The following is a 12,379-nucleotide window of genomic DNA, read 5'->3' as shown; positions in this document are numbered from 1 at the left end:
TCATTGCTTCGCTTATTTATTTAGAGGTGCTTGCCGACAGAAACCCCAGTGTCGCCAGCAGCTAACCAGTGTCACGCTAACCACTACATAACCAGGGCACCCCCTTCTCCCCGCCGGCTGATTTGTTATTCCTCTCAACATCACTCTCCTGCCTTTGCCCCAAAGCACTGTCAGGGGCAGTGGTAGAGGCAAATACAACTGATGCATCATGGCCTTTAGAAAGCCTCATGAATGTGCAGGAAATGGATGAATATGGACGTTGTGTAGGGCAAGTGATTCGTGTAGACGGCAACTTGATTACTAATATAATTAGACTGGCACCACATCGTAGACCTGAGGGCTGTCCTGTGCTTGTTCTATTTTCTTAATACTACTGAATGTAATGACCAAGAACATAAATGCTTTCACGGTTTCCTTTGTATTTTCTTATTATGAATAAAATCTATTTTCAAAATTAAAAAAATGAAAACAAAGGTGTATACTGCACAGAAAGGGTTAATCTCTCGACAATCAACACGGCACACCTCAGGGATGTGTGCTTAGTTCACTTCTCTACACCCTCCACACCCACAACTCGGCACAATTCAAATGCCATCTATAAATCTGCTGAGGATACAACTATTGTTGACAACATTTCAGATGATGATGAGTGGGTTACAGGAGCGAGGCATAACAGCTAGTTGAGCCGGGTCGCAGCAACAACCTTGCAATCAACATCAGTAAGACCAAAGAACTGATCGTGGACTTCAGAAAGGGTAAGATGAAGAAATACACAATAGTCTTTAAAGAGATCAGAAGTGGAAAGTGTGGGAAATTTCAAGTTCCTGGGTGTCAATGTCTCTGAGGATATAAATTTGGCCCAACATATTGATGCAGCTACAAAAGAAGGCACAATAGTGACTATATTTCATTAAGAGTTTGAGGAGATTTGGTATGTCATCTAAAACACTCACAAATTTCTACAGATGTACTGTGGAGAGCATTCTAACTGGCTGCATCACCATCTGGTTTTGGAGGGGGGATTGCTACTGCACAGGATCAAAGTAAGCTGAAGAAAGTTGTAAACATAATCAGCTCCATCATGGCTACTAGTCTCAATAGTTTCCAGGACATATTCAAGGAGTAATGCCTCAAAAAGATGGCATCCAACATTAAGGATCCCCATCACACAGGACATGCCCTCTTCTCATTGCTACAGGCTTCTTGAGATGATACTCATAGGTCCTGTGGAGAAGAAGCTTGAGAATATGTGCAGATTGGTGTACTCCATCGGAGAAGACCGATTTGGTGTGGTGGAGAAGATAAAGGAGAAGAGAGTTTACCAGCCTAGCAGACAGGAGAGAGAGATAACAGGCATATGACGGGAAATTAGAACACTCTCCAACAGGCACAGAAGAAGCAGTGTAGAAGAGAGAGAAGGACTGAGGCAGTTGAGACAAGACCTGAGAAGGAGGCTTGGAGAACTTTGGAATGCGGAAAGGATAAGAAAGAACAAGTGCGAGAAGAATAAGAAAAGGGCTGCTTTCATCAGGAACCCTTATTGTCTTTCTGCTAGTGTGCTACAAGGGGAAAGATCAGGCAAACTGGGGAAACCAAGAGAGAAAGTGGAGGCATACCTGCATACCTGGAGTGCAGATGAAAGATGAGACCTGTCACTGGGGGAAAACAGCAGGATTGAGCCAGTGCAACAGCCGCAGAAACTTCTAGATGAGAAAGAGCCAGCACTGAAGGAAGTAAGAGAAGCCGTTAAGAAGGCGAGGGCAGGTTCAGCACCCAGTCCCAATGGGATCACATATAAAGTCTACAAGAAGTGCCCAAAGCTTCTCAAGACCCTTCCCTCCTCAGTCCTGCCGAAGGGTTCCGGCCCAAAAAGTTGACTGATCGTTTCCATGGATGCTGCCTGACCTGCTGAGTTCCTCCAGCGTGTTGTGAGTGTTGCTTTGACCCCAGCGTCTGCAGAGTATTTTGTGTTTACAACCACAACACATATCCAAGCCAGATGGGTACTCCAGGCAATGGGCAAGACAGCTACATGGGAACAAATGAAATTTAAACCTACCAAATCAAGGTGTTTGGTGATAAAGAAAGGCCAACTTACCCAGAAGTTCACCTTGAAGATTCAGGATGAAGAAGTCCTGTCCATCATAGGAAAACCCATCAGGTGCCTAGAGAAATGGTATGATGACAGCCTGAAGGATGTCAACACAGCAGACGCCTGGAGCAACAAACAACAGAAAGGCTGGTAAAGATCAACAGATCATGTTTTCCAGGAAAGTTTAAGGCATGGATCTTCCAACATGGGCTCCTACTCAGACTAACGTGGCCAATGATGCTGTATGACATCGCCCTGTCAATGATCGAGGGCATGGACAGGAAGATAAACCGGTATCTGAGAAGATGGTTGAGAGTACGACAGTGCTTCTCTTCAACAGGGCTATACAGCAAGTCAGCCGAGCTCCGGTTGCCCTTCTCCTCAGTTGTAGAGGAATTTAAGGCAGGGAAAGCACGACTCATCATGACCCTCAAAGACCCCAAGGATGACAAGGTCAGTGAAGCAGGAGTCAAGATACAGACAGGGAGCAAATGGAAGGCGGCAGAGGCGGTAGAGGAAGCAGAGTCCCGACTTTGCCACAGAGGCGTTGTCGGAATAGTGTGTGTGACGAGAATACACATAAATTAAGATGTTTGCTAGCCTGGGCTAGCACCAGTGGCATCAGCAGTTGGTCTGCCACCTGTCCTCAGGGGAGGGAGAGATAAGGAACATAATGAAGCAGCAATTGGAGATGTTAATGAAGGAGCCATCAGTCTGGGTATTGTCAAGATCGGCTCCCCCTTTAAACCCTGAACTGTTTGAAGTGTGATGGACAGGCGATACCCCAGCAGGGGGGATAAAAAGGGACAGGTTCGCTAAGGCAAGACACACACGACACCACGAAGTAACGAGACCCTGGAAGCGGTGCCCCCCCACAAGTCGGCGGGAGTCATTTGGAAGGCTGGTTGCGGAACCAAGCCATAGACGCACAGGGTGGAAAGGTACGATCAGCGGGAACCCGCTGTGTGTCCACCCTTGCTTGGGTGCCAAGTTCACTGCAGAGAATCGACCGCATCTGGAGGAGGGGTCACAGTCGGTGACCTCAGGTGACATCACAAAGGACTCGCCCGAAAGCTGCTTGTGAGCAATATCGCAGGTCTGTGTGTGGAAGCCGTTTTGAATGATCATTCGTTCTTGTTCTCTCTCTCCTTCCCCCCACATTGTCCATCGCCACGGCAACGATTACTGCGAACTGAACTAAATTGGACTGAACTTTGCGTCACTTTGAAATTGGTCATTTACCCCTAGACAACGATAGAGCTTGATTGATCCTGTTATCTTAATTCTCTGCACATGTGTGTTTATCATTGCTGAACTGTTGCATTTATTATCCTTTCGATTACTGTGTTGCTTGTTTCTTTAATAAAACTTTCTTAGTTCTAGTAATCCAGACTCCAACTGAGTGATCCATTTCTGCTGGTTTGGCAACCCAGTTACGGGGTACGTAACATGTGTAAGGGCAGACAAGGCCTAGGATGCGAGTCAACAACCAGCTGGAGGGAGGCCAACCCTAAGGACAGACGGCACTTGGTCCAGCAGGAGTTGAGGAAGAAAGAGGATGAGGCTGGATATGTACGAGCAGTGGAGATGGGGAGTCAAGGGACCTGGACAAAGTGGGAAACAGAACAGAGAGTGTTGACATGGGATGACTTATGGAAATACACATCTTTCCAACTCCAGTTCTTACTGAGGGCTGTGTACGATGTATTACCAGCTCCGAAAAACCTGCGGAACTGGGGAATAACAGAAGACCCAACGTGCCATCTGTGCCGGAAACCAGCCAACCCAGAGCATATCCTTTCTTCGTGCCAGGTTGCCCTTTCCCAGGGACGGTACAGATGGAGACACGACCAGGTTTTGAGAGCACTCGCCCACACTTTGGAGACAGAGAGGAAAAAGGACCACAGAAAGGACAGCCAACCGAACTTCATCAACCTCATCAGGACCGGGGGACATGCTGCAGCAACACACAAGCGTAGAGACGGTATCCTGAGCAGGGCAAAGGACCGGGAGATGAAGGTCGATCTTGAAAATAATCTGGTGTTCCCACCAGTAGTAGAGGCCACACCTCGACCAGGCGTTCTACTACTGTCAGAGAGTGCAAAGAAGCTCGTGGTGATAGAGCTAACAGTACCATGGGAGACCCGATGCCAAGAGGCTCACGAGAGGAAGCTTGCGAGGTACGAAGACCTGGTGGCGGGCTGCAGACGGCAAGGCTGGCAGACGTGGAACTTCCCTGTCGAAGTGGGGTCAAGAAGATTTCCCGCCATGTCACGCTGGAAGATGATGGCAGCTTTAGGGATACAAGGGAGAACCAGGAAGAGAGCCATTAATGCCATGGCCCAAGCAGCAGAGAGCGCGTCCAGTTGGCTTTGGCTGTAAAGGGACGATAGTAGCTGGGTGTCTGACCGTCGGGGGTGGAAGACTGATCACCTTCTGCTGTCCCATCATCCTGAGGATGTTCCGGGTTCGGGGATGAAACATCTGAAGATAGATGGACAGGGCTGATGACTCGACAGTCCAGCAGCAGCAACACCACAGCTGTTTAAGGTAATGCTACCATAAGGAAGGAGGTGCAGGAGACTGAAGACACACACTCAATGATTCAGGATCAGCTTCTTCTCCTTCACCATCCGATTCCTGAATGGACATTGAACCCATGAACACTACCTCACTACTTTCGTTTTATTGACCATGACATATCACTGGACAGACTGGAAAACTTGGATGGAGTTTCTGGTACAGTCCTAAAGTGGTTTGAATAGTATTAATACATCAGGGACTATTTTGTATTGATTGGTAGCTGCGTATGTGACTGAACAAAAGATAACATGCGGATTACCTCAAGGGTCCATACTAGGGCCTCTTCTGTTTAACACGTACGTGATCCCTCTAGCTCAAATCATGGTACGCAACAAAATATCCTACCTTAATTATGTGGATGATACTCAGGTTTATTTAACAGTGTCATCAAGTGACTATGGTCCCATACGATCATTACAAAACTGTGTTGAACAAATCACTTATTGAATGTGCCAAAATTTCCTCCATTTAAACAAAAATCAAACTGAAATAATTGTTATTGGTGCCAAAAAAGAATTATTAAAAGTCAGTGCTCACATAGAATCCCTGTCATTACTGTACACAAACCACGCCGGAAACTTTTGTTTCTGATGAACGCTGACTTAAATTTTAAATGCCACATTAGATTATGAGAACACTCAGTCCTCTTTTATTGTCATTTAGAAATGCATACATGCATTAAGAAATGATACAATGTTTCTCCGGAGTGATATCACAGAAAACAGGACAAACCAAAGACTAACACTGACAGAACCACATAATTATATCATATAGTTACAGCAGTGCAAAGCAATACCATAATTTGATGAAGAACAGACCATGGGCACGGTAAAAAAAGTCTCAAGAGTCCCCAAGTCGATCGACTCCCGAGTCCCTGCTAGCAGGCGGCAACAAGGAGAAACTCCCTGCCATAAACCTCCAGGCACCATCAACCTGCCGATGCCTTGGAAGCAGCTGACCACAGCCGACACTGAGTCCATCCGTCCGAAAACTTCGAGCTTCCGACCAGCCCCTCCGATACAGCCTCCCGAGCGCCATCCTCTGCCGAGCGCCTTTGACCTAGCCCCAGCCGCTGAAACAAGCAAAGCCGAGGATTCAGGGCCTTCAGCTCCAGAGATTCCGGTTACCACACTGTAGCAGCGGCAGCGAAGCGGGCATTTCAGAAGTTTTTCAGATGTTCCTTCGTACTTTCACGTCTGTCTGCATCAAATCAGAATTGTGCACGGTCCCCTACTTGACAGATAACAGATATCATTCACCGGAGAGGCCACGCGCACTGCCATCACGCGCCATCTTCCCCTCCTCCTTAGTTATTAAGACAATAGCTAAGTCAGCTGACCTCCACCTTAAAAACATAGCAAGAGTTTAAAGGTTTATGTCTCAGCAAGGGCTAGAAAAATTCCTTTTCAGTGGGCTTTACTACTGTAATGGTCTTTTCATGGATCTAAAAAAATCTTTCAGACAGCTGCAGCTCATTCAGAACACTGCTGCCAGAGTCCTCACTGAGACCAAGAAAGTAGAACATATCACTCTAGTTCTCAGATCACCACACTGGCTTCCTGTCTACCAGGGGATTGACTTTAAAATATTACCACTGGTTTATAAAGCACTGGATGGTATAGTGCCAAAATACAACTCCGATCTCTTGCTGCATTATGAACTTTTCCAAGCTCTCAGGTCATCTGGGGTGGGTCTGCTTGCTGTCCCCAGGGTCAAAATTAAAGGTGGTGAAGCAGCTTTTAGTTACTATGCTCCACATATCTGGAATAACCTTTCAGAGGATCTGAAGTCCGCCCCAACTTTAAGCCCTTTTAAATCAAAGCTTAAAACTTTTTGCTGTAGCTTTTAATTAGAAGCTCCTGCACTGTAACTTCTATTTGTCATGTCTATTTTTTGTGTGATTTTATTTTCTTCTATATTGTATGAAATTTAATGTTTGATTTTTATATCTTGTTCTAGGAAAAGCAATTTGAGCTGCCTTATGCTTGAAAAGTAAACAAGTAAACTTGCTTGTTTGCTCTCTTCTATTTTGCACTAGCTATTTAATTTAACTATTTAGTATAATGTATATAGGTCAACTTTCATTAATCCGACTACCTGTAATCCGGTTCCTTCGATAATCAGGCACTGATTATGCTTAATGTGATCCTTCTGTAATTCGACATTTTCACTAATCCAGCACTCCTCAGGTCCCAGTGGTGCCGGATTACTGAAGGTCGACCTGTGCTTGCTGTTATTCACAGTTTTTTTCCCTCTATTATTATGTATTGCATTGTACCATTACCACAAAGTTAACAAATTTCATGACCTATATCAGAGATATTAAACCTGATTCTGATTCTGATACTCGCCAGGAACAAGTTAACAGCAGAATATCCAGGTGGCGCAAAACAATTGTAATAGTCAGGACACCAAACAGTATTGGCTTTTTGCTAGTTCTGCCCTTTCAAGCTTAGGTTTATTAATCTTCCTGGTGATGAGTTGCTTCAAGTTGGGAAATTTTGTTGAGTATGGTGACTTCTTCAATTGATGTTTGGATTAAGCATTTGGCTGATGAGGTCAATGCTCCCAATTTCCTAAAGTCTACATTCTATCACTGGGGAACCTGAACTAGTAAACAGCTTCCCTAACCTCTGCACTTAATCCTCCTGTAGAAAAGCAGTAAAATAAAATCTACACAAATAATTATAGCATGTGAAGAGAAAGAGTTACATTATATCATTGCTTTTAGGAGGCCATGGTATAAGGTGTTGTTCCTCCAACCTGAGTATGGCTTCATCTTTACAGTAGAGGAGGCCGTGGTATAAGGTGTTGCTCCTCCAACCTGAGTGTGGCTTCATCTTTACAGTAGCTACGGCCTCCTCTACTGTAAAGATGAAGCCACACTCAGGTTGGAGGAACAACATCTTATATTCCGTCTGGGTAGCCTCCAACCTGATGGCATGAACATCGACTTCTCTAACTTCCGCTGATGCCCCACCTCCCCCTCGTACCCCATCTGTTACTTATTTTTATACACACATTCTTTCTCTCACTCTCCTTTTTCTCCCTCTGTCCCTCTGAATATACCCCTTGCCCATCCTCTGGGTTCCCCCCCCCTTGTCTTTCTTCCCAGACCTCCTGTCCCATGATCCTCTCGTATCCCTTTTGCCAATCACCTGTCCAGCTCTTGGCTCCATCCCTCCCCCTCCTGTCTTCTCCTATCATTTTGGATCTCCCCCTCCCCCTCCAACTTTCAAATCCCTTACTCACTCTTCCTTCAGTTAGTCCTGACGAAGGGTCTCGGCCTGAAACGTCGACTGCACCTCTTCCTACAGATGCTGCCTGGCCTGCTGCGTTCACCAGAAACTTTTATGTGTGTTGCTTTATTGCAAGGGTGTTGGGGTAGAGAAATAAAGAAGTCTTGCACAAAGCAGAGCTTTGCTGAAGTCACAACTAGAGTAATGTCTGCAGTCCTGGTCTCCCTGAATGGAACTGAAGTGCAACGCACCGATTCTCACTGAGAGGTCAGCAGTGAAAAGGGGGAACAGCTTTAGTTCCTGGGCATCAACATCTCAAAGGATCTATCCTTGACCCAGTATATTTGATGCAATCAAGAAGGCACGCCAGTGGCAATTTTCATTAGGAGCTTGAGGAGATTTGGTATTTCACCATAGACTCTATAAAATTTTCACTGATATACACTGGAGAACATTCTGACTGGTTGCATCACTGCCTGAGATGAGTCTTTCGAATTCCAAACCCCTTTTGGCTGTAAATCCGTAGCTGCTGTGTGAATTCAAGTACGATTGCAAGACTTTTGGGCACTGAGACGACATAGAGATTGAGCAGGAAATATGATTTAAAATGCAGCATCTGAAAATGAATGGAAGGAGAGAATTGAGGGGCAATATAGTAGCAGATCAGCAGAGCAGCACAGTGGTTAGCACAACGCTTTACAGTACCAGCGACCCAGGTTCGGTTCCCACCACTGCCTGTAAGGAGTTTGTACATTCTCCCATGACAGTGTGGGCTTCCTCTGGGTGCTCCACTTTCCTCTCATTAGTAGCTAAATAGGTTAATGTTCATTGTAAATTGTCCTGTGATCAGGCTAGGATTAAACTGGGGGGATTGCTGGGCACCATGCCTTGAAGGGCTGGAAGGACTATTCCGTGTTGTACTTCAGTAGATAAATAAAGATTAGGCTGCCCTTGTTTGATAGCCTTCTTCTGGCTATGAGCTTAATGCTTGTTCTAGTAATGATTTTCTGTCAGTAGTTTGTCGGCTATTTTCACAAAGAGATATTAAGAGAACATTGTTTACCAACAGTACCTGCAGTGAAGTCAATGCCATGCCATAATTTCTGCTTCTCCTTCCTCAAATGTTTTAATGGAATATGAAGTAATTTAGGAATTCCATGCCAAAATCATCATCGAAAAGTAATTTTTTAAAACACTACAAAACAGCATGGAAACAGCCCATCAGCCCATCTAGTCTGCTTAGACACATTGACCGGCATGTGAACCATTGCACTCCAGACCATTCCCATCCAGATACCTATCTCTATATGTTGAAATTGAAGCCACGTCCACCAGTTGTGCTGGCAGCTCGTTCCACTCTCTGAGTGAAGGAATTTCTCCCTCTTAAACATTTCACATTTCACTCTTAGCGCATGGTCTCCAGTTGTAGTCTTATCCAACCTCACTGGAAAAAGCCTACCTGTATTTACCCTATCCATAACCCTCATAATTTTGTATACCTCTATCAAATTTCCTCTCAATCTTCTACGTTCCAAGGGATAAAGTCCTAACCTATGCAACCTTTCCTTATAATTCAGGTCTTCCAGACCTGGCAACATCCTTGTAAATTTTCCTGTACTTTTTCGACCTTAGTTACATCTTTCTTGTATGTAGGTGACCAAAACTGCACACAATACTCCAAATTAGGCCTCACCAACAGCTTATACAACTTCAAAGTAACATCCTATCACCTGTACTCAATACTTTGATTTCTGAGGGCCATTGTGCCAAAAGCTTCCTTTATGACCCTATTACCTGTGATGCCACTTTCTACAAATTATGGACCATACAGGTCTCCTTGTTCTACCACACTCCTCAGTGCCCTACCAATCACTATGTAAGACCTACCCTGAATGGTCCTACCAAAGTGTAAAACCTCACACTTGTTGTGCAATAAATTCTTTCTGCCATTTTTCCAGCTGATGCAGATCCCATTGTAAGACTTGATAGCCTTCCTCACCATAGTCATAGTCATAGTCATGCTTTATTGATCCCGGGGGAAATTGGTTTTTGTTACAGTTGCACCATAAATAATAAATAGTAATAAAGCCATAAATAGTTAAATAGTAATACGTAAATTATGCCAGTAAATTATGAAATAAGTCCAGGACCAGCTTATTGGCTCAGGGTGTCTGACCCTTCAAGGGAGGAGTTGTAAAGTTTGATGGCCACAGGCAGGAATGACTTTCTATGATGCTCTGTGCTGCATCTTGGTGGAATGAGTCTCTGGCTGAATGTACTCCTGTGCCCACCCAGTACATTACGTAGTGGATGAGAGACATTGTCCAAGATGGCATGCAACTTAGACAGCATCCTCTTTTCAGACACCACCGTGAGAAAGTCCAGTTCCATCCCCACAACATCACTGGCCTTACGAATGAGTTTGTTGATTCTATTGGTGTCTGTTACCCTCAGCCTGCTGCCCCAGCACACAACAGCAAACATGATAGCACTGGCCACCACAGACTCGTAGAACGTCCTCAGCATCGTCCGGCAGATGTTAAAGGACCTCAGTCTCCTCAGGGAATAGAAACGACTCTGTCCCCAATACCCCCAATCTTACTGTCATCCACAGATTTGCTGATCCAGTTAACCATATTATCATCCAAATCATTGATTAGATGAGAACAGATTAGTTTCATGTAATCGGTGTGAAGCAGTCACCGTTTATACCTAGAGGGCAGATGGAAGGGTGAGCTGGATGTTGCGTGACCTACAGTACGTTTAAATTTATTTTTTAAAGATATAGATCATATTTCATCAGTGTAGATAAATCAGAATCCATCCCCATTTAATTTGCCATCACATACGCTCATTCTCACAGGTATTAGCAAGAGAAATATGATTTCCTTTAGAATTTGCTTGTACCTATCTTTATAACCATTTACAGATAAGGGAATGCACAACACGTCTTTGATATTTAAGTGAGTGTTTTTAAGAAGATACCCAATCTCTTTGGGGATTCATTCCTGTCAACTATTCAATCCTATTCCTTAAATTTGATCAACTGTTTACTGCTAGCTAATCTACTAGGTGTCTAAAGTGTGCAATGTAATTCATGCATACTATTTATTATAAATTACTATAAATTGCACATTTCGACGGAGGCGTAACGTAAAGATTTTTACTCCTCATGTATATGAAGGATGTAAGAAATAGTCAATTCAATTCAATGTTATAAGAAGAAAAATAAGCTGCCAGTGAAAAAAAAACAGAACTGAAGATAGGTTCCGCACAGGTTTAGTCTAAATTGCTTTTATAATGGAATATGTAAAGTATGATTTGCATTAAATTAGTTACTGAAGGAAACATCAAATAATAATCTTCTGCCATTAGTTTTGATTTCTAAAATAGTGTTTATGTGAATGAAACATTAATAAATTTATTATACCATTAAAATTAATAACTTGTCCACTTATTTTTATTTATTTAGAGATTAAGCGTGGAACAGCCCCTTCTGGCCCAACAAGGCACATTGCCCATCAACTCATCTATTTAGTACTAACCTAATCACAGGACAGTTTACAATGCCCAATTAACCTACTGACCAGTACGTCTTTTGACTGTGGGAGGAAACCGGAGCACCCGGAGGAAACACATGCACTCACTGTCAGAATTGAACTCCGAAATCCAGAGACCCCCCCACCCCAGCAGTAATAGTATTGCGCTAACCACTATTGTATCATTAAAATCCAAATCAAGTCACCAAGGATTGTTCTCGGCAGACTGCGAGTGTCTCCACGCTTCTGGAGCTTACATAGCAGACCTTCCATTCACTAACCCTTAGAAGGTGGGAGAAAACTGAAGCACCTGGAGTAAACCTACGTGGTCATGGGGAGAATGCACAAACTCATTCCGGACAGTGGCGGGAATCGAACCCTACACCCAGTGTTGTAAAGTGCCACATTAACTCAGTGCTTTAGAATATCTGAAACCCAAGTTCTGCAATATTTGAGCATTGGTAACTCCTTAAAAATCATACAGCTGAATGAATTAATCAATTCTCATTTTCCTCAAATTAGCTAAATACATACTTATATTTCATGTAGGAAGATTAAACTGCAATTGATTCCTTCTCAAATTTATCCAGTCATATTCAAACATGCTTTCCCCTCCAGAATCAGAATCAGGTTTAATATCACTGGTAAAGGTTGTAAAATTTGTTGTTCTGTGGCAGCCGTACAATGCAACACGATAATAAAAATAACCATAAATTACGGTAAGAAGTAAATATATCTTTTAAAAAGTTAAATTAAATTAGAAGGGCAACAGCAGAAAAAAAAGTAGTGAGGCAGTGTTCATGGGTTTAATATCCATTCAGAAATCTGATGGCAGAAGGCAAGGAGTTGTTCCTGAATCACTTAATGTGTGCCTTCAGGCTTCTGTAGCTCCTTCCTGATGGTCGCAATGAGGAGAGGGCATGTCC

The sequence above is a fragment of the Mobula birostris genome, chromosome 2 (genome assembly GCF_030028105.1).
Source record: "Mobula birostris isolate sMobBir1 chromosome 2, sMobBir1.hap1, whole genome shotgun sequence".
NCBI lineage: Eukaryota > Metazoa > Chordata > Chondrichthyes > Myliobatiformes > Myliobatidae > Mobula > Mobula birostris.
This window is presented reverse-complemented; position numbering follows the sequence as displayed.